The sequence below is a fragment of the Salmo salar genome, unplaced genomic scaffold, assembly GCF_905237065.1.
Source record: "Salmo salar unplaced genomic scaffold, Ssal_v3.1, whole genome shotgun sequence".
In the NCBI taxonomy this organism is placed as follows: Eukaryota; Metazoa; Chordata; class Actinopteri; order Salmoniformes; family Salmonidae; genus Salmo; species Salmo salar.
Genome location: NW_025547086.1, coordinates 1,149 through 23,605, shown reverse-complemented (window position 1 = coordinate 23,605; position 22,457 = coordinate 1,149). Strand labels below are relative to the sequence as shown.

Here is a 22,457-nt window from a genome sequence, read left to right as displayed (position 1 = left end):
AGAATCAACCTGAGATACTGGAGGAGACAGTCTGATTTAGAATCAACTTGAGATACTGGTGGAGACAGTCTGATTTAGAGGGAACCTGAGATACTGGTGGAGACAGTCTGATTTAGAATCAACCTGGAGATACTGGTGGAGACAGTCTGATTTAGAAAACCTGAGATACTGGTGGAGACAGTCTGATTTAGAATCAACCTGAGATACTGGTGGAGACAGTCTGATTTAGAGGGAACCTGAGATACCGGTGGAGACAGTCTGATTTAGAATCAACCTGAGATACTGGTGGAGACAGTCTGATTTAGAGAAAACCTGAGATACTGGTGGAGACAGTCTGATTTAGAATCAACCTGAGATACTGGTGGGAGACAGTCTGATTTAGAGAAAACCTGAGATACTGGTGGAGACAGTCTGATATAGAATCAACCTGAGATACTGGTGGAGACAGTCTGATTTAGAATCAACCTGAGATACTGATGGAGACAGTCTGATTTAGAAAACCTGAGATACTGGTGGAAACAGTCTGATTTAGAATCAACCTGAGATACTGGTGGAGACAGTCTCTGATTTAGAGAAAACCTGAGATACTGGTGGAGACAGTCTGATTTAGAGGGAACCTGAGATACTGGTGGAGACAGTCTGATTTAGAGGGAACCTGAGATACTGGTGGAGACAGTCTGATATAGAATCAACCTGAGATACTGGTGGAGACAGTCTGATTTAGAGGAACCTGAGATACTGGTGGAGACAGTCTGATTTAGAATCAACCTGAGATACTGGTGGAGACAGTCTGATTTAGAGGGAACCTGGAGATACTGGTGGAGACAGTCTGATTTAGAATCAACCTGAGATACTGGTGGAGACAGTCTGATTTAGAATCAACCTGAGATACTGGTGGAGACAGTCTGATTTAGAATCAACCTGAGATACTGGTGGAGACAGTCTGATTTAGAGGGATCCTGAGATATTGGAGGAGACAGTCTGATTTAGAATCAACCTGAGATACTGGTGGAGACAGTCCGATTTAGAATCAACCTGAGATACTGGTGGAGACAGTCTGATTTAGAGAAAACCTGAGATACTGGTGGAGACAGTCTGATTTAGAGGGAACCTGAGATACTGGTGGAGACAGTCTGATTTAGAATCAACCTGAGATACTGGTGGAGACAGTCTGATTTAGAATCAACCTGAGATACTGATGGAGACAGTCTGATTTAGAGGGAACCTGAGATACTGGTGGAGACAGTCTGATTTAGAGGGAACCTGAGATACTGGTGGAGACAGTCTGATTTAGAGGGAACCTGAGATACTGGTGGAGACAGTCTGATTTAGAGGGAACCTGAGATACTGGTGGAGACAGTCTGATTTAGAATCAACCTGAGATACTGGTGGAGACAGTCTGATTTAGAGGGAACCTGAGATACTGGTGGAGACAGTCTGATTTAGAATCAACCTGAGATACTGGTGGAGACAGTCTGATTTAGAGGGAACCTGAGATACTGGTGGAGACAGTCTGATTTAGAATCAACCTGAGATACTGGTGGAGACAGTCTGATTTAGAGGGATCCTGAGATACTGGTGGAGACAGTCTGATTTAGAGGGAACCTGAGATACTGGTGGAGACAGTCTGATTTAGAGGGAACCTGAGATACTGGTGGAGACAGTCTGATTTAGAGGAACCTGAGATACTGGTGGAGACAGTCTGATTTAGAATCAACCTGAGATACTGGAGGAGACAGTCTGATTTAGAGGGAACCTGAGATACTGGTGGAGACAGTCTGATTTAGAATCAACCTGAGATACTGGTGGAGACAGTCTGATTTAGAATCAACCTGAGATACTGGTGGAGACAGTCTGATTTAGAATCAACCTGAGATACTGGTGGAGACAGTCTGATTTAGAGGGAACCTGAGATACTGGTGGAGACAGTCTGATTTAGAATCAACCTGAGATACTGATGGAGACAGCCTGATTTAGAATCAACCTGAGATACTGGTGGAGACAGTCTGATTTAGAGGGAACCTGAGATACTGGAGGAGACAGTCTGATTTAGAGGGAACCTGAGATATTGGTGGAGACAGTCTGATTTAGAATCAACCTGAGATACTGGTGGAGACAGTCTGATTTAGAATCAACCTGAGATACTGATGGAGACAGTCTGATTTAGAGGAACCTGAGATACTGGTGGAGACAGTCTGATTTAGAGGGAACCTGAGATACTGGTGGAGACAGTCTGATTTAGAGGGAACCTGAGATACTGGTGGAGACAGTCTGATTTAGAGGGAACCTGAGATACTGGTGGAGACAGTCTGATTTAGAATCAACCTGAGATACTGGAGGAGACAGTCTGATTTAGAGGGAACCTGAGATACTGGTGGAGACAGTCCGATTTAGAATCAACCTGAGATAGTGGAGACAGTCTGATTTAGAATCAACCTGAGATACTGGTGGAGACAGTCTGGTTTAGAATCAACCTGAGATACTGGTGGAGACAGTCTGATTTAGAGGGAACCTGAGATACTGGTGGAGACAGTCTGATTTAGAATCAACCTGAGATACTGATGGAGACAGCCTGATTTAGAATCAACCTGAGATACTGGTGGAGACAGTCTGATTTAGAGGGAACCTGAGATACTGGAGGAGACAGTCTGATTTAGAGGGAACCTGAGATATTGGTGGAGACAGTCTGATTTAGAATCAACTCTGAGATACTGGTGGAGACAGTCTGATTTAGAATCAACCTGAGATACTGATGGAGACAGTCTGATTTAGAGGGAACCTGAGATACTGGTGGAAACAGTCTGATTTAGAGGGAACCTGAGATACTGGTGGAGACAGTCTGATTTAGAATCAACCTGAGATACTGGTGGAGACAGTCTGATTTAGAATCAACCTGAGATACTGGTGGAGACAGTCTGATTTAGAGGAACCTGAGATACTGGTGGAGACAGTCTGATTTAGAATCAACCTGAGATACTGGTGGAGACAGTCTGATTTAGAGAAAACCTGAGATACTGGTGGAGACAGTCTGATTTAGAATCAACCTGAGATACTGGTGGAGACAGTCTGATTTAGAGGGAACCTGAGATACTGGTGGAGACAGTCTGATTTAGAATCAACCTGAGATACTGGTGGAGACAGTCTGATTTAGAATCAACCTGAGATACTGGTGGAGACAGTCTGATTTAGAATCAACCTGAGATACTGGTGGAGACAGTCTGATTTAGAGGAACCTGAGATACTGGTGGAGACAGTCTGATTTAGAATCAACCTGAGATACTGATGGAGACAGCCTGATTTAGAATCAACCTGAGATACTGGTGGAGACAGTCTGATTTAGAGGGAACCTGAGATACTGGAGGAGACAGTCTGATTTAGAGGGAACCTGAGATATTGGTGGAGACAGTCTGATTTAGAATCAACCTGAGATACTGGTGGAGACAGTCTGATTTAGAATCAACCTGAGATACTGATGGAGACAGTCTGATTTAGAGGGAACCTGAGATACTGGTGGAGACAGTCTGATTTAGAGGGAACCTGAGATACTGGTGGAGACAGTCTGATTTAGAGGGAACCTGAGATACTGGTGGAGACAGTCTGATTTAGAGGGAACCTGAGATACTGGTGGAGACAGTCTGATTTAGAATCAACCTGAGATACTGGAGGAGACAGTCTGATTTAGAGGGAACCTGAGATACTGGTGGAGACAGTCTGATTTAGAATCAACCTGAGATACTGGTGGAGACAGTCTGATTTAGAATCAACCTGGAGATACTGGTGGAGACAGTCTGGTTTAGAATCAACCTGAGATACTGGTGGAGACAGTCTGATTTAGAGGGAACCTGAGATACTGGTGGAGACAGTCTGATTTAGAATCAACCTGAGATACTGATGGAGACAGCCTGATTTAGAATCAACCTGAGATACTGGTGGAGACAGTCTGATTTAGAGGGAACCTGAGATACTGGAGGAGACAGTCTGATTTAGAGGGAACCTGAGATATTGGTGGAGACAGTCTGATTTAGAATCAACCTGAGATACTGGTGGAGACAGTCTGATTTAGAATCAACCTGAGATACTGATGGAGACAGTCTGATTTAGAGGGAACCTGAGATACTGGTGGAAACAGTCTGATTTAGAGGGAACCTGAGATACTGGTGGAGACAGTCTGATTTAGAATCAACCTGAGATACTGGTGGAGACAGTCTGATTTAGAATCAACCTGAGATACTGATGGAGACAGTCTGATTTAGAGGGAACCTGAGATACTGGTGGAGACAGTCTGATTTAGAATCAACCTGAGATACTGGTGGAGACAGTCTGATTTAGAGAAAACCTGAGATACTGGTGGAGACAGTCTGATTTAGAATCAACCTGAGATACTGGTGGAGACAGTCTGATTTAGAGGGAACCTGAGATACTGGTGGAGACAGTCTGATTTAGAATCAACCTGAGATACTGGTGGAGACAGTCTGATTTAGAATCAACCTGAGATACTGGTGGAGACAGTCTGATTTAGAATCAACCTGAGATACTGGTGGAGACAGTCTGATTTAGAGGGAACCTGAGATACTGGTGGAGACAGTCTGATTTAGAATCAACCTGAGATACTGATGGAGACAGCCTGATTTAGAATCAACCTGAGATACTGGTGGAGACAGTCTGATTTAGAGGGAACCTGAGATACTGGAGGAGACAGTCTGATTTAGAGGGAACCTGAGATATTGGTGGAGACAGTCTGATTTAGAATCAACCTGAGATACTGGTGGAGACAGTCTGATTTAGAATCAACCTGAGATACTGATGGAGACAGTCTGATTTAGAGGGAACCTGAGATACTGGTGGAGACAGTCTGATTTAGAGGGAACCTGAGATACTGGTGGAGACAGTCTGATTTAGAGGGAACCTGAGATACTGGTGGAGACAGTCTGATTTAGAGGGAACCTGAGATACTGGTGGAGACAGTCTGATTTAGAATCAACCTGAGATACTGGAGGAGACAGTCTGATTTAGAGGGAACCTGAGATACTGGTGGAGACAGTCTGATTTAGAATCAACCTGAGATACTGGTGGAGACAGTCTGATTTAGAATCAACCTGAGATACTGGTGGAGACAGTCTGGTTTAGAATCAACCTGAGATACTGGTGGAGACAGTCTGATTTAGAGGGAACCTGAGATACTGGTGGAGACAGTCTGATTTAGAATCAACCTGAGATACTGATGGAGACAGCCTGATTTAGAATCAACCTGAGATACTGGTGGAGACAGTCTGATTTAGAGGGAACCTGAGATACTGGAGGAGACAGTCTGATTTAGAGGGAACCTGAGATATTGGTGGAGACAGTCTGATTTAGAATCAACCTGAGATACTGGTGGAGACAGTCTGATTTAGAATCAACCTGAGATACTGATGGAGACAGTCTGATTTAGAGGGAACCTGAGATACTGGTGGAAACAGTCTGATTTAGAGGGAACCTGAGATACTGGTGGAGACAGTCTGATTTAGAATCAACCTGAGATACTGGTGGAGACAGTCTGATTTAGAATCAACCTGAGATACTGATGGAGACAGTCTGATTTAGAGGGAACCTGAGATACTGGTGGAGACAGTCTGATTTAGAATCAACCTGGAGATACTGGTGGAGACAGTCTGATTTAGAGAAAACCTGAGATACTGGTGGAGACAGTCTGATTTAGAATCAACCTGAGATACTGGTGGAGACAGTCTGATTTAGAGGGAACCTGAGATACTGGTGGAGACAGTCTGATTTAGAATCAACCTGAGATACTGGTGGAGACAGTCTGATTTAGAGAAAACCTGAGATACTGGTGGAGACAGTCTGATTTAGAATCAACCTGAGATACTGGTGGAGACAGTCTGATTTAGAGAAAACCTGAGATACTGGTGGAGACAGTCTGATATAGAATCAACCTGAGATACTGGTGGAGACAGTCTGATTTAGAATCAACCTGAGATACTGATGGAGACAGTCTGATTTAGAGAAAACCTGAGATACTGGTGGAAACAGTCTGATTTAGAATCAACCTGAGATACTGGTGGAGACAGTCTGATTTAGAGAAAACCTGAGATACTGGTGGAGACAGTCTGATTTAGAGGGAACCTGAGATACTGGTGGAGACAGTCTGATTTAGAGGGAACCTGAGATACTGGTGGAGACAGTCTGATATAGAATCAACCTGAGATACTGGTGGAGACAGTCTGATTTAGAGGGAACCTGAGATACTGGTGGAGACAGTCTGATTTAGAATCAACCTGAGATACTGGTGGAGACAGTCTGATTTAGAGGGAACCTGAGATACTGGTGGAGACAGTCTGATTTAGAATCAACCTGAGATACTGGTGGAGACAGTCTGATTTAGAATCAACCTGAGATACTGGTGGAGACAGTCTGATTTAGAATCAACCTGAGATACTGGTGGAGACAGTCTGATTTAGAGGGATCCTGAGATACTGGAGGAGACAGTCTGATTTAGAATCAACCTGAGATACTGGTGGAGACAGTCTGATTTAGAATCAACCTGAGATACTGGTGGAGACAGTCTGATTTAGAGAAAACCTGAGATACTGGTGGAGACAGTCTGATTTAGAGGAACCTGAGATACTGGTGGAGACAGTCTGATTTAGAATCAACCTGAGATACTGGTGGAGACAGTCTGATTTAGAATCAACCTGAGATACTGATGGAGACAGTCTGATTTAGAGGGAACCTGAGATACTGGTGGAGACAGTCTGATTTAGAGGGAACCTGAGATACTGGTGGAGACAGTCTGATTTAGAGGGGAACCTGAGATACTGGTGGAGACAGTCTGATTTAGAGGAACCTGAGATACTGGTGGAGACAGTCTGATTTAGAATCAACCTGAGATACTGGTGGAGACAGTCTGATTTAGAGGGAACCTGAGATACTGGTGGAGACAGTCTGATTTAGAATCAACCTGAGATACTGGTGGAGACAGTCTGATTTAGAGGGAACCTGAGATACTGGTGGAGACAGTCTGATTTTAGAATCAACCTGAGATACTGGTGGAGACAGTCTGATTTAGAGGGATCCTGAGATACTGGTGGAGACAGTCTGATTTAGAGGGAACCTGAGATACTGGTGGAGACAGTCTGATTTAGAGGGAACCTGAGATACTGGTGGAGACAGTCTGATTTAGAGGGAACCTGAGATACTGGTGGAGACAGTCTGATTTAGAATCAACCTGAGATACTGGAGGAGACAGTCTGATTTAGAGGGAACCTGAGATACTGGTGGAGACAGTCTGATTTAGAATCAACCTGAGATACTGGTGGAGACAGTCTGATTTAGAATCAACCTGAGATACTGGTGGAGACAGTCTGATTTAGAGGGAACCTGAGATATTGGTGGAGACAGTCTGATTTAGAATCAACCTGAGATACTGGAGGAGACAGTCTGATTTAGAATCAACCTGAGATACTGGTGGAGACAGTCTGATTTAGAATCAACCTGAGATACTGGTGGAGACAGTCTGATTTAGAGGGAACCTGAGATACTGGTGGAGACAGTCTGATTTAGAGGGAACCTGAGATACTGGTGGAGACAGTCTGATTTAGAGGGAACCTGAAGCTGTACAAGTTCTGGTTGTGGAAAAATCAACACCAAAATAGAGGTAATACTTGGTATGGAATGTTTTGTTATGCTCGTGATTCAATAATGATTTGGTTGATAATTGACCAAGATAGCTACATGAAGCTGTGTTTGCCTGATCAGCACATTGCCTATACTGTATATATACATATAGTATGGCATTGAGTCCTACATAGTGTGAACTGCCCCAACTTGAATGTCTGAATGAATATCCAACGTTGTCAGTCAAGTAAATAATGGCTCATCTTCGTGACATATTGGTGTATCATGGGTCATCAAGCCATAGGATGGCTACATGAGCATGACACATGTAACACTGGTTACAGCACAACACCAGATCCCATTTCTCTTCTGGGGGTCGAGTTGACGCAGATCCAAGAACCAAGGATGATGTTTGTTTCTGTCAAACATTCCTGAAAACGTTGTCCCTGCTACCGGGACAGTTGATCTGCAAACAAGTTCGAGTGGGCGGGATTTAGCGGAAAGACACACCTTGCCCAGAAGGCCAGCCCAAGGCGGCTCAGGGCTCAACCAAAGATTCACCTTGCCCAGAAGGCCAGCCCAAGGCGGCTCAGGGCTCAACCAAAGATTCACCTTGCCCAGAAGGCCAGCCCAAAGCGGCTCAGGGCTCAATTAAAGATTCACCTTGCCCAGAAGGCCAGCCCAAAGCGGCTCAGGGCTCAACCCCCTTGTTTTCATTCAAAGTTAAAACACAACATAAGAAGTGGGAGGCCTGGAGGCTGACCAGGCTTGCAAATTTGGCCTTCAAATGAACACGAATGAGGGTTTACATTTCAATTACTTTATGATTGTGTAATGGTGTGGATGTGGACCATTCTCCGATTTCAAACTGTCAAACATATGCTTACCTCAGCAGCTTCATCTGAAGTATATGTAATCTTCAAGTGGTGCAACACATACAAACACACACTCCAAATAGTCTGAAGGAGAGGACAGGAGGAGCCGTGAGAAACCAGCTGTAAACAACCTCGCCTGACAGCTGGTGCTGGCCAATGAAAACCAACGCTGTGTATCTCAGAGAAGGGTCCATAAAGGGTCGTATTGAACGTTACATTTGCATTCCGAGGAGGGATATTAATATTTAATATGCATTCTGCGTTGCCATGGGAACCAGCTAACCAGTAGGGGAGGATTGTTTTTTTTTGTTTTTGTCTGGATGAACAGCGTGAAATACGCTTCCCTGTCTGGTCTGCATGGCCCTTAATAGGCTCTGCTCCACAGCAGTCAGTCAGTCATTAAAACCGAGGTGTATGAAATCATCAAACCATCAAATCACTGCACACGAGTGAGTTAATAGAATTTAGGAAATGATTAGGGTGTCATTGAGCTCCATTGGATTCCTGTGTGATTCTCGTGTCTATTGAGAGGACTGTGAGCGAGCTGTGTGGCGTGGTGGGTTTAATAAGTAAACTGAACAGTGGAGAATACATCATGGTGGAGTCAGATTCAGACATTAGAGTGTAGCTCAAGGACGGAAGCCCATCTCATCTTTTCACTAACAGAGCCATGCTCTGTGAGTGAGAGCTTGTTAAGGACCCTCCATGGGTGATGCAGCAGGAGACAAAATAGTGACCTGCTGAAACATTCAAACAGGCCAATACTTGGTTCTATTCAAACAAATCCCTCCTCCTGTCCTCCTCCTCCTGTCCTCCTCCTCCTCTTCCACCTGTCCTCCTCTCCTCCTGTCCTCTTCCCCTCCTGTCCTCCTCCTGTCCTCCTCTCCTCCTCCTGTCCTCCTCTCCTCCTCCTGTCCTAAGCCTTCCCTGTAGCTCAGTTGGTAGAGCATGGTGTTTGCAACGCCAGGGTTGTGGGTTCGATTCCCACGGGGGGCCAGCACAGAAAAAAAAAAAAAAATGTATGAAATGTATGCATTCACTACTGTAAGTCGCTCTGGACAAGAGCGTCTGCTATATGACTAAAATGTAATGTAAAATGTCCTCCCCCTGTCCTCTTCTCCTATTCCTCCCCTTCATCTTACTCATCTGCTGCCACTTCTTCCTTCTCCTCTTCCTGCTCTTCATATTAATCTTCCTCATCATCTTCCTCCTTCTCTTCCTCCTCCTCTTCCTCCTCAACCTAATCTTCTTCATCATCTTCCTCCTCTTTCTCACCCTGCTCATATTCCTCCTCATTTTCATCCTCCTTCTCCTCCTCCTTCTCCTCTTCCTCCATCCCGCCTCATCCCGTCACATTATGAAAGGGGATTTTCAGTCTCATGCCATCACACAGTGTAACCCTCTATGGGTGATGTAGCAGGAGGCAAGCAGTGATCTGTGTCAGATAGGTTGAGTGATAGTATCAGGAGGAGGGTTGAATGTGACCCTAACCACAGGTATAGGATCAATGTACCCTAGCCCCAATCCTAACCTTAACCATTAGAGGATGAAACAAAATATGACCCTGGATCAGGGGATTAGGGGCATTTATTTCTCTCTCTCTCTCTCTTCTCTCTCTCTTCTCTCTCTCTTCTCTCTCTCCTCCCTCTCTCTCTCTCTCTCTCTCTCTCTCTCTCTCTCTCTCTCTCTCTCTCTCTCTCTCCCTCTAACTCTCTCCCTCTCTCTCTCTCTCTCCCTCTTCTCCCTCTAATTCTCTCTAAGTGCTACAGTACAGAGACAACCTACAGATTACAAGGGAGTAGGCAGAAACTAGCCCCCCTAACTACTAATCCACATTCAGCTTTTTCTCATCCCCCTGATAGTTAAGTTTAGTACTGGGGGTAGGTCTGGGCTGCTTCCCAAATGCCCCATATTCCCTACTGTCCACCCGAGAGATAATGAGCTCACCTCTGACAAGGACTTCAGCCTCAGCAAACACCGTGTCGGCGCTGGTCTGAGCCCGGCAGCTGTATTTCCCAGCATGCTGCAGTAAGATGCTTCTGATCATCAGGTCCACCGTGGAGGACTGCTGCATGACAGGCAGAAAGTCAACAACAACATCAAGTTAGAGAGTGTGTGTGATGTGGGGGTAGAGGGGTATGTTTGTGTGTGTGTGTGTGTGTGTGTGTGTGGGGAGGGGGTATGTTTGTGTGTGTATCTGTGTGCACATGTAATATTGTTTGAGTGTGTAACATAAAGTTAGCAGAGAGATATCCAAGTCTGCACCTGAGAAATGTGATGCTGCTAACATCCAGTACCAGGCTCATCTTAAAAGAGATTATTGTCAAGGTCAGGTGGTTGCTTGCTGTTACTTGTCCTCCACTCCTCACTCGTCTTTCTTCACTCTCTCTCTCGAAATGAGAAACGCCTAAGGCAAGACTGGGGCATCATTCAGTCTAAAGACACCTGTTTAGCACGAAACCTGATTACAATGACATCCCATGAAGCAGACAGGTAGGATTCCTGTGTGCCAGGAGACTGCTGTTACTGCTAGCACCTGAGGACTCCAGAGGATGGGTAATAGGATGTCTAGCTATCTGGGAGGATGGGTAATAGGATGTCTAGCTATCTGGGAGGATGGGTAATAGGATGTCTAGCTATCTGGAGACAGGGGAGGATGGGTAATAGGATGTCTAGCTATCTGGGAGGATGGGTAATAGGATGTCTAGCTATCTGGAGACAGGGGAGGATGGGTAATAGGATGTCTAGCTATCTGGAGACAGGGGAGGATGGGTAATAGGATGTCTAGCTATCTGGAGACAGGGGAGGATGGGTAATAGGATGTCTAGCTATCTGGAGACAGGGGAGGATGGGTAATAGGATGTCTGACTATCCTACCAAAACGGACTATCCTACCGATCTTTGACTTTGGCGATGTCATTTACAAAATAGCCTCCAATACTCTACTCAGCAAATTGGATGTAGTCAATCACAGTGCCATCCGTTTCGTCACCAAAGCCCCATATACTACCCACCACTGCAACCTGTATGCTCTTGTTGGCTGGCCCTCACTTCGTCGCCAAACCCACTGGATCCAGGTAATCGATAAGTCTTTGCTAGGTAACGCCCTGCCTTATCTCAGCTCACTGGTCACTGTAGCACGCACTCCAGCAGGTTTATTTCAATGGTCATCCCCAAAGCCAATTCCTCCTTTGGCTGCCTTTCCTTCCAGTTCTCTGCTGCCAATGACTGGAACGAATTGCAAAAATCACTGAAGCTGGAGACTCATATCTCCCTCACTAACTTTAAGCATCAGCTGTCAGAGCAGCTCACAGATCATTGCACCTGTACACAGCCCATCTGTAAATAGCCCATCCACTTACCTCATCCCCATATTGTTATTGTTTTTGCTCCTTTGAACCCCAGTATCTTTACTTGCACATTCATCTTCTGCACATCTATCACTCCAGTGTTTAATTGCTAAATTGTAATTATTTCGCTACTATTGCCTATTTTTTTTTTACCTTTGCCTCTCTAATCTTACTACATGTGCACACACTGTATATAGACTTTCCAATTGTGTTATTGACTGTATATTTGTTTATCCAATGTGTAACTCTGTGTTGTTTGTGTCGCACTGCTTTGCTTTATCTTGGCCAGGTCACAGTTGTACATGACAACTTGTTCTCAACTAGCCTACCTGGTTAAATAAAGGACTTGTTCTCAACTAGCCTACCTGGTTAAATAAAGGACTTGTTCTCAACTAGCCTACCTGGTTAAATAAAGGTGAAATAAAAAATGAAACAAAAACAAAGACACAGCGGTTGGAACCGGAAATCTCAAATTTGGACTCATCAGACCAAAGGACAGATTTCCACCGGTCTAATGTACATTGCTCGTGTTTCTTGGCACAATAAAGTCTCTTCTTGTTATTGGTGTCCTTTACTAGTGGTTTCTTTGCAGCAATTCAACCATGGATACCTGATTGATGGAGTCTCCTCTGAACAGTCGATGTTGAGATGTGTCCGTTACTTGAACTATGTGAAGCATTTATTTGGGCTGCAATCTGAGGCTGGTAACTCTAATGAATTTATCCTCTACAGCAGAGGTAACGCTGGGTCTTCCTTTCCTGTGGCGGTCCTCATGAGAACCAGTTTCATCATAGCGCTTGATGGTTTTTTGCGACTGCACTTGAAGAAACATTCAAAGTTCTTGACATTTTTCGCATTGACTGACCTTCATGTCTTAAAGTAATGATGGACTGTAATTTATCTTCGCTTATTTGAGCTGTTCTTGCCATAGTATGGACTTGATCAAATTAACAAGGCACACCTGTTAATTAAAATGCATTCCAGGTGACTACCTCAAGAAGCTGGTTGAGAGAATGCCAAGAGTTTGCAAAGCTGTCATCAAGGCAATGGTGGCAACTTTGAAGAATCTCAAATAAAAAATATATTTGATTTGTTTAACACTTTTTTGGTTACTACATGATTCCATATGAGTTATTTCATAGTTTTGATGTCTTTACTATTATTCTACAATGTAGAAAAAAGGTAAAAATAAAGAAAAACCTTTGAATGAGTAGGTGTGTCCAAACTTGACTGGTGCTGTATATTAATTATTTCCAATACTAACAGTGCATTTGCAAAGTAGTCAAAGCCCTTTTTCCACACGTTGTTACGTTACAACCCTAAATAGGATTAAATCAAAACATTTCATCATCAGTCTACAGACCTAATGACAAACTGAAAACAGGTGTTTATAAATGTTTTATATGATGTTTTATATACAGTTGAAGTCGGAAGTTTACATACACGTAGGTTGTAGTTATTAAAACTTGTTTTTCAACCACTCCACAAATGTCTTGTTAACAAACTATAGTTTTGGCAAGTCGGTTAGGACGTCTACTTTGTGCATGACACAAGTCATTTTTCCAACAATTGTTTGCAGACAGGTTACTTCACTTATAATTCACTGTATCACAATTCCAGTGGGTCAGAAGTTTACATAGACTAAGTTGACTGTGCCTTTAAACAGCTTGGAAAATTCCAGAAGATTATGTCATGGCTTTAAAAGCTTCTGATAGGGTAATTGACATAATTTGAGTCAATTGGAGGTTTCCTGTGGATGTATTTCAAGGCCTACCTTCAAACTCAGTGCCTCTTTGCTTGTGTCACGCATCCCATCCCATCGCAATCCCGCACCACGAATGGAGTCAGCTGGAGCAGCTGCCAACCCCCTTCCCTCGATGGAGGAACGCGTTCTCCATCACACCTCAGTCCTCCATCGGATCGGATCCGCGATGGACCAAATGATGGAGAGGATGGACCGATGGGAGAGGAGTGGTCTCCTCGGCCCGAAAGCAATTGTGCTTCCGGGTTTGGAGCGGGTAGTCGCACTTCGCTTCGCTCCACAGGTAATATTACATTTCATTACATTACAACGGTTTGATTTGTTTGATCTGAGCAATTTTTTCTTAGCTAGCTACATAGCCGTCTTTGTATCAAAGATAATTGTGTAGTTTCGAGTAATTATCGAGGTTAGCTAGCCAGCCAGCTGTTTTCGTCCTCCTAACTTAGTCAACACTGCTAGCTAGCCAACTAGCCAACTTCTACCAACTAGCAGCACTGTAGAAACTATTACATTACAACGGAACGACTTGATTAGTGTAGTGCTAGCTAGCTACATAGCTGTCTTTGCTGTCTTTGTATCTAAGATAATTGTGTAGTTTAGAGTAATTATCGAGGTTAGCTAGCCAGCCGCGACGCGACGCCGTTGTCCAGACTCCAGACTTAGTCAACACACCTAGTCATCATCAAACCCACTGCTAGCTTGCCAACCTTTACTGACTAGCTGCACTGTAGAAACTAATACATTACAACGGAACGATTTGACTAGTGCAGTGTTAGTTGACTTTGTCATAGTTTGATAATTGTGTAGTTTGGAGTAATTATCGAGGTTAGCTAGCCAGCTATTTTCGTCCCCCACGACGAAAATAGGTTACCTAGCCAGCTACACGTTCAAACAAAGTCAACAACGCAGCCACTGCTAGCTAGCCTACTTCACCAGCCAGCAGTACTGTATCATCTTCATCATTTTAGTCAATAAAATTTTTGCAACGTAAGCTTAATTTTCTGAACATTCGAGAAGTGTAGTCCACTTGTCATTCCAATCTCCTTTGCATTAGCGTAGCCTCTTCTGTAGCCTGTCAACTATGTGTCTGTCTATCCCTGTTCTCTCCCCTCTGCACAGGCCACACAAACGCTTCACACCGCGTGGCCGCTGCCACTCTAACCTGGTGGTCCCAGCGCGCACGACCCACGTGGAGTTCCAGGTCTCCGGCAGCCTCTGGAACTGCCGGTCTGCGGCCAACAAGGCAGAGTTCATCTCAGCCTATGCTACCCTCCAGCACCTCGACTTCTTGGCACTGACGGAAACATGGATTACCACACTGCTACTCCTACTGCTCTCTCCTCGTCTGCCCACGTGTTCTCGCATACCCCTAGAGCATCTGGCCAGCGGGGTGGTGGCACTGGAATCCTCATCTCTCCCAAGTGGACATTCTCTCTTTCTCCCCTGACCCATCTGTCTATCTCCTCATTTGAATTCCATGCTGTCACAGTTACCAGCCCTTTCAAGCTTAACATCCTTATCATTTATCGCCCTCCAGGTTCCCTTGGAGAGTTCATCAATGAGCTTGACGTCTTGATAAGTTCCTTTCCTGAGGATGGCTCACCTCTCACAGTTCTGGGTGACTTTAACCTCCCCACGTCTACCTTTGACTCATTCCTCTCTGCCTCCTTCTTACCACTCCTCTCCTCTTTTGAAGTCACCCTCTCACCTTCCCCCCTACTCACAAGGCAGGCAATACGCTTGACCTCATCTTTACAAGATGCTGTTCGTCCACTAATCTCATTGCAACTCCCTCCAAGTCTCCGACCACTACCTTGTATCCTTTTCCCTCTCGCTCTCATCCAACACTTCTCACTCTGCCCCTACTCGGATGGTATTGCGCCGTCCCAACCTTCGCTCTCTCTCTCTCCCGCTACTCTCTCCTCTTCCATCCTATCATCTCTTCCCTCTGCTCAAACCTTCTCCAACCTATCCCCTGATTCTGCCTCCTCAACCCTCCTCTCCTCCCCTTTCTGCATCCTTTGATTCTCTATGTCCCCTATCCTCCAGGCCGGCTCGGTCCTCCCCTCCTGCTCCGTGGCTCAACGACTCATTGCGAGCTCACAGAACAGGGCTCCGGGCAGCCGAGCGGAAATGGAGGAAAACTCGCCTCCCTGCGGACCTGGCGTCCTTTCACTCCCCTCCTCTCTACATTTTCCTCTTCTGTCTCTGCTGCTAAAGCCACTTTCTACCACTCTAAATTCCAAGCATCTGCCTCTAACCCTAGGAAGCTCTTTTGCCACCTTCTCCTCCCTCCTGAATCCTCCTCCCCCTCCCCTCCCTCCTCCCTCTCTGCGGATGACTTCGTCAACCATTTTGAAAAGAAGGTTGACGATATCTGATCCTCGTTTGCTAAGTCAAACGACACCGCTGGTCCTGCTCACACTGCCCTACCCTGTGCTTTGACCTCTTTCTCCCCTCTCTCTCCAGATGAAATCTCGCGTCTTGTGACGGCTGGCCGCCCAACAACCTGCCCACTTGACCCTATCCCCTCCTCTCTTCTCCAGACCATTTCCGGAGACCTTCTCCCCTTCCTCACCTCGCTCATCAACTCATCCTTGACTGCTGGCTACGTCCCTTCCGTCTTCAAGAGAGCGAGAGTTGCACCCCTTCTGAAAAAACCTACACTCGATCCCTCCGAAATCAACAACTACAGACCAGTATCCCTTCTATCTTTTCTCTCCAAAACTCTTGAACGTGCCGTCCTTGGCCAGCTCTCCTGCTATCTCTCTCAGAATGACCTTCTTGATCCAAATCAGTCAGGTTTCAAGACTGGTCATTCAACTGAGACTGCTCTTCTCTGTGTCACGGAGGTTCTCCGCACTGCTGAAGCTAACTCTCTCTCCTCTGCTCTCATCTTCCTAGACCTATCTGCTGCCTTTGATACGGTGAACCATCAGATCCTCCTCTCCACCCTCTCCGAGTTGGGCATCTCCGGCGCGGCCCACGCTTGGATTGCGTCCTACCTGACAGGTCGCTCCTACCAGGTGGCGTGGCGAGAATCTGTCTCCGCACCACGTGCTCTCACCACTAGTGTCCCCCAGGGCTCTGTTCTCGGCCCTCTCCTATTCTCGCTATACACCAAGTCACTTGGCTCTGTCATATCCTCACATGGTCTCTCCTATCATTGCTATGCAGACGACACACAATTCATCTTCTCCTTTCCCCCTTCTGATAACCAGGTGGCGAATCGCATCTCTGCATGTCTGGCAGACATATCAGTGTCGATGACAGATCACCACCTCAAGCTGAACCTCGGCAAGACGGAGCTGCTCTTCCTCCCGGAGAAGGACTGCCCGTTCCATGATCTCGCCATCACGGTTGACAACTCCATTGTGTCCTCCTCCCAAAGTGCTAAGAACCTTGGCGTGACCCTGGACAACACCCTGTCGTTCTCTACTAACATCAAGGCGGTGACCCGATCGTGTAGGTTCATGCTCTACAACATGTGTGTCAAACGGGCCAAATAATTATATTTGGCCCGCGAGACAATACCAAATTACTTGTGGAGTCAACGTGGCTGAAAGTAAGGAGTACAACATTAGACGACACTATGAAACGAAACACCATGACAAATACAAGGACCTGGACATGACTCAAAGGAGCCAGAAAGTAGAGGAGATGAAAAGAAGTTTGGTTTCACAACAGAATATATTCAAAAAAGCCACATCACAAAGTGAGGCTGCTGTAAAGGCTAGTTATATAGTGGCAGCAGAGATCGCAAAATCAGCCCGGCCCTTTAATGAGGGAGAGTTCGTGAAAAAGTGCATGATGAAAGTTTGTGACCTCGTATGCCCAGAGAAAAAGCAAGCATTTTCAAACGTGAGCCTGAGCAGGAACACAGTAGCTGATCGCACATGTGATCTTGCCACCAATCTGTATGACCAGCTGATGGAAAAGGGAAAAGATTTCGTTGCGTTCTCCCTCGCTGTGGATGAGAGCTGCGACGCATCTGATACTGCTCAGCTGTCAGTCTTCATCCGTGGAGTGGACTCAAATCTGTGTGTTACGGAGGAGCTATTGGGATTCAAATCAATGCATGGCACAACCACAGGAAAGGAAATCTTTGAGGAGGTTTCCAAATGTGTAACTGAAATAAAGCTGCCGTGGGATAAACTCGTTGGATTAACGACAGATGGTGCGCCAGCGATGTGCGGTAAAAAGAGTGGACTGGTGGGCATGGTTCGGGAGAAGATGCAGGAAGAGAACTGTGCAGGTGAGCTAACTGTTTACCACTGCATCATACATCAGGAATCACTGTGTGCCAAAGCCCTAAAGATGGAACATGTTATGACCACAGTAACACAGGTAGTTAACCTGTTAGGGCTAGGGGGGCAGTATTGACACGGCTGGATAAAAAACATACCCGATTTAATCTGGTTACCACTCCTACCCAGTAACTAGAATATGCATATACTTATTACATATGGATAGAAAACACCCTACATTTTCTAAAACTGTTTGAATGGTGTCTGTGAGTATAACAGAACTCATTTGGCAGGCAAAACCCTGAGACATTTTCTGACAGGAAGTGGATACCTAATGTGTTGTATTACCTTTAAACCTATCCCATTGAAAAACACAGGGGCTGAGGAATATTTTGGCACTTCCTATTGCTTCCACTAGATGTCACCAGCCTTTACAAAGTGTTTTGAGTCTTCTGGAGGGAGATCTGACCGAACAAGAGCCATGGAACGATGATGGCCCATTAGACACCTGGCGCGCGAGTTCATGTTGGGTACCCTCGTTCCAATACGTTATAAAAGAGTATGCATTCGTCCACCTTGAATATTATTCATGTTCTGGTTAAAAAGGCCCTAATGATTTATGCTATACAACGTTTGACATGTTTGAACGAACGTAAATATATTTTTTTCCCCTCGTTCATGACGAGAAGTCCGGCTGGCTTAGATCATGTGCTAACAAGACTGAGATTTTTGGACATAAATGATGAGCTTTTTTGAACAAAACTACATTCGTTATGGACCTGTGATACCTGGAAGTGACATCTGATGAAGAGAATCAAAGGTAATGGATTATTTACATAGTATTTTCGATTTTAGATCTTTTTATGCTTTCGCCGTAAAACCTTTTTGAAATCGTAAAACGTGGTTAGATTAAGGAGATGTTTATCTTTCAAAGGGTGTAAAATAGTTGTATGTTTGAAAAATTTGAATTTTGACATTTATTTGGATTCAAATTTGCCGCTCTTGAAATGCACCTGCTGTTGATGGAGTGCACCACGGGTGGCACGCTAGCGTCCCACCTAGCCCATAGAGGTTAACTTTATAAGAGCCAAAGGTCTGAATCACCGCCAGTTTACATTTTTTCTAGAGGAGTGTGGTTCGGAATACGCAGACTGTACAGATGTTTCGAGCTGCGTGAGGAAATATGTCAATTCCTGGAAACCAAAGGGAAGGATACAGCAGAGCTCCGGGAGCAAAAGTTTCTGTGTGAGCTGGCCTTTCTCTGTGACATCTCGAGCCATCTCGATGCGCTGAACCTGCAGCTTCAGGGGCGGGGGCGCATCATCACAGACATGTACGCTGCAGTGAGGGCCTTTAAAACTAAACTGTGCCTGTGGGAGAATCAGATGCTGCAAGGAAACCCTTGCCATTTTCCCTGCTGCCAAACCATAAAAGCGCAGATCTCTACCGCCGTGTTCCCATGCGCACAGTTTGCTGAAAAACTCAGTGTTCTCTCCGCTGAGTTTAGCCGGCGATTTGCCGACTTCGATGTCCAGAAATGTAGGTTTGAACTGCTTAGTAATCCCTTCGCAGTTGATGTGGAAAATGCACCAACCAACATCCAAATGGAGCTGATTGAACTCGTGCAACGACACGCTGAAGTCAAAGTATGATGCTGTGGGCGCCGCACAGTTTCCACGGTTCATCCCTGACACAATGCCTCAGCTCCGCACCCAAGCTGCTCAGATGCTCTCCATGTTCGGCAGCACTTATCTATGCGAGCAACTTTTCTCCTCGATGAAGATGACCAAAACAACTCACAGGAGACGTCTGACTGATGAACACCTGCGCCGATACTGAGGATTTCTTCAGCTCAGAGCCTGAGCCCAGACATTGATGAACTAGCATCCAAGAAGAGATGCCAGGTATCTGGCTTGGGCACATCAGATTAGATCAGTGTGCAATAATTAACGTTTTCTTTGTGCACTTTTTCTTGCTACAAGGCATGGGCTTGAATGGTTGATTGATTTATTATCATTTTATTTGTAAAATTATTAGCCAGTGGAAAAAGTTTATTTTGGTATTTAAATCAGAAGGCTGCAAATAGAAAAGAGGAATACAATTTTTATTTACATTTTATTTATTTAATAAATGAATGCCATTGATGTGTTTTTTCATTTGAAATTCGATTTTGCATGTCTCCACTATTAAATGATATATTGTATGGTAATAAGCGATGCTTGTTCCATATTCAATGTTAAAGCAAAACTTGTTTGGGTCCATATTAAAAGGTTCATTTGTTCAATGTTGGCCCGCGACTTTGTTCAGGTTTTACATTTTGGCCCACTGGGTATTTGAGTTTGACACCCCTGCTCTACAACATTCGCAGAGTACGACCCTGCCTCACACAGGAAGCGGCGCAGGTCCTAATCCAGGCACTTGTCATCTCCCGTCTGGATTACTGCAACTCGCTGCTGGCTGGGCTCCCTGCCTGTGCCATTAAACCCCTACAACTCATCCAGAACGCCGCAGCCCGTCTGGTGTTCAACCTTCCCAAGTTCTCTCACGTCACCCCGCTCCTCCGCTCTCTCCACTGGCTTCCTGTTGAAGCTCGCATCCGCTACAAGACCATGGTGCTTGCCTACGGAGCTGTGAGGGGAACGGCACCTCCGTACCTTCAGGCTCTGATCAGGCCCTACACCCAAACAAGGGCACTACGCTCATCCACCTCTGGCCTGCTCGCCTCCCTACCTCTGAGGAAGCACAGTTCCCGCTCAGCCCAGTCAAAACTGTTCGCTGCTCTGGCACCCCAATGGTGGAACAAGCTCCCTCACGACGCCAGGACAGCGGAGTCAATCACCACCTTCCGGAGACACCTGAAACCCCACCTCTTTAACCTCTATGGGCTAGGTGGGACGCTAGCGTGCCACCCGTGGTGCACTCCATCAACAGCAGGTGCATTTTCAAGAGCGGCAAATTTGAATCCAAATAAATGTCAAAATTCAAATTTTTCAAACATACAACTATTTTACACCCTTTGAAAGATAAACATCTCCCTTAATCTAACCACGTTTTACGATTTCAAAAAGGTTTTACGGCGAAAGCATAAATTTAGAGTATGTTAGGACAGTACATTTACAAGAGTTGTGTGTAATGTTTTGTCAATTCAAAGACTGGGTCACCAAAACCATAAAACCAGCTAAAATGATGCACTAACCTTTTACAATCTCCATCAGATGACACTCCTAGGACATTATGTTAGACAATGCATGCATTTTTAGTTCTATCAAGTTCATATTTATATCCAAAAACAGCGTTTTACTATGGCATTGATGTTGAGGAAATCGTTTCCCTCCAATAACCGGCAGTCAAGTCAGCATCACAAATGAAATAATAAAAATTAGAAAACATTGGTAAAATATTATATTGTCATTTAAAGAATTATAGATTTACATCTCTTGAACGCAATCAACTTGCCAGATTTAAAAATAACCTTACTGGGAAATCACACTTTGCAATAATCTGAGCACTGCGCCCAGAAAAATACGCGTTGCGATACAGACTAGACGTCATGTTGGGGAGATCTAAAATCGAAAATACTATGTAAATAATCCATTACCTTTGATTCTCTTCATCAGATGTCACTTCCAGGTATCACAGGTCCATAACGAATGTAGTTTTTGTTCAAAAAAGCTCATCATTTATGTCCAAAAATCTCCGTCTTGTTAGCACATGATCTAAGCCAGCCGGACTTCTCGTCATGAACGAGGGGAAAACATATATTTACGTTCGTTCAAACATGTCAAACGTTGTATAGCATAAATCATTAGGGCCTTTTTTAACCAGAACATGAATAATATTCAAGGTGGACGAATGCATACTCTTTTATAACGTATTGGAACGAGGGTACCCAACATGAACTCGCGCCAGGTGTCTAATGGGCCATCATCGTTCCATGGCTCTTGTTCTGTCAGATCTCCCTCCAGAAGACTCAAAACACTTTGTAAAGGCTGGTGACATCTAGTGGAAGCAATGGGAAGTGCCAAAATATTCCTCAGCCCCTGTGTTTTTCAATGGGATAGGTTTAAAGGTAATACAACACATCAGGTATCCACTTCCTGTCAGAAAATGTCTCATGGTTTTGCCTGCCAAATGAGTTCTGTTATACTCACAGACACCATTCAAACAGTTTTAGAAAATTTAGGTGTTTTCTATCCATATGTAATAAGTATATGCATATTCTAGTTACTGGGTAGGAGTGGTAACCAGATTAAATCGGGTATGTTTTTTTATCCAGCCGTGTCAATACTCCCCCCCTAGCCCTAACAGGTTAAAAGATTTAGATGCACTATTGTAAAGTGGTTGTTCCACTGGATATCATAAGGTGAATCCACCAATTTGTAGAGTCGCTCTGGATAAGAGCGTCTGCTAAATGACTTAAATGTAAATGTCAATTGTGATCAGCCAGCCAGGGGACCCCCAGCACCACCGGAAATGCAGGCGAATTGATAAGGAAGAGACTAATTCGGCTCCTTATGATTCCCCTGCCTTACCATATCCAGTGGAACTGTGGCCTCCCCCAATCCCGCATTCTCGTGGAAACAGGGGGTTCTCCAGGGATTGGTCAGAG

At 45.0% G+C, this 22,457-nt stretch overlaps 1 pseudogene; it reads left to right on the top strand.

The window, feature by feature from the left end:
- Positions 1-10,959: 10,959 nt before the first annotated feature.
- Positions 10,960-20,027, top strand: LOC123731711 (general transcription factor II-I repeat domain-containing protein 2-like; annotated as a pseudogene).
- Positions 20,028-22,457: the final 2,430 nt, after the last annotated feature.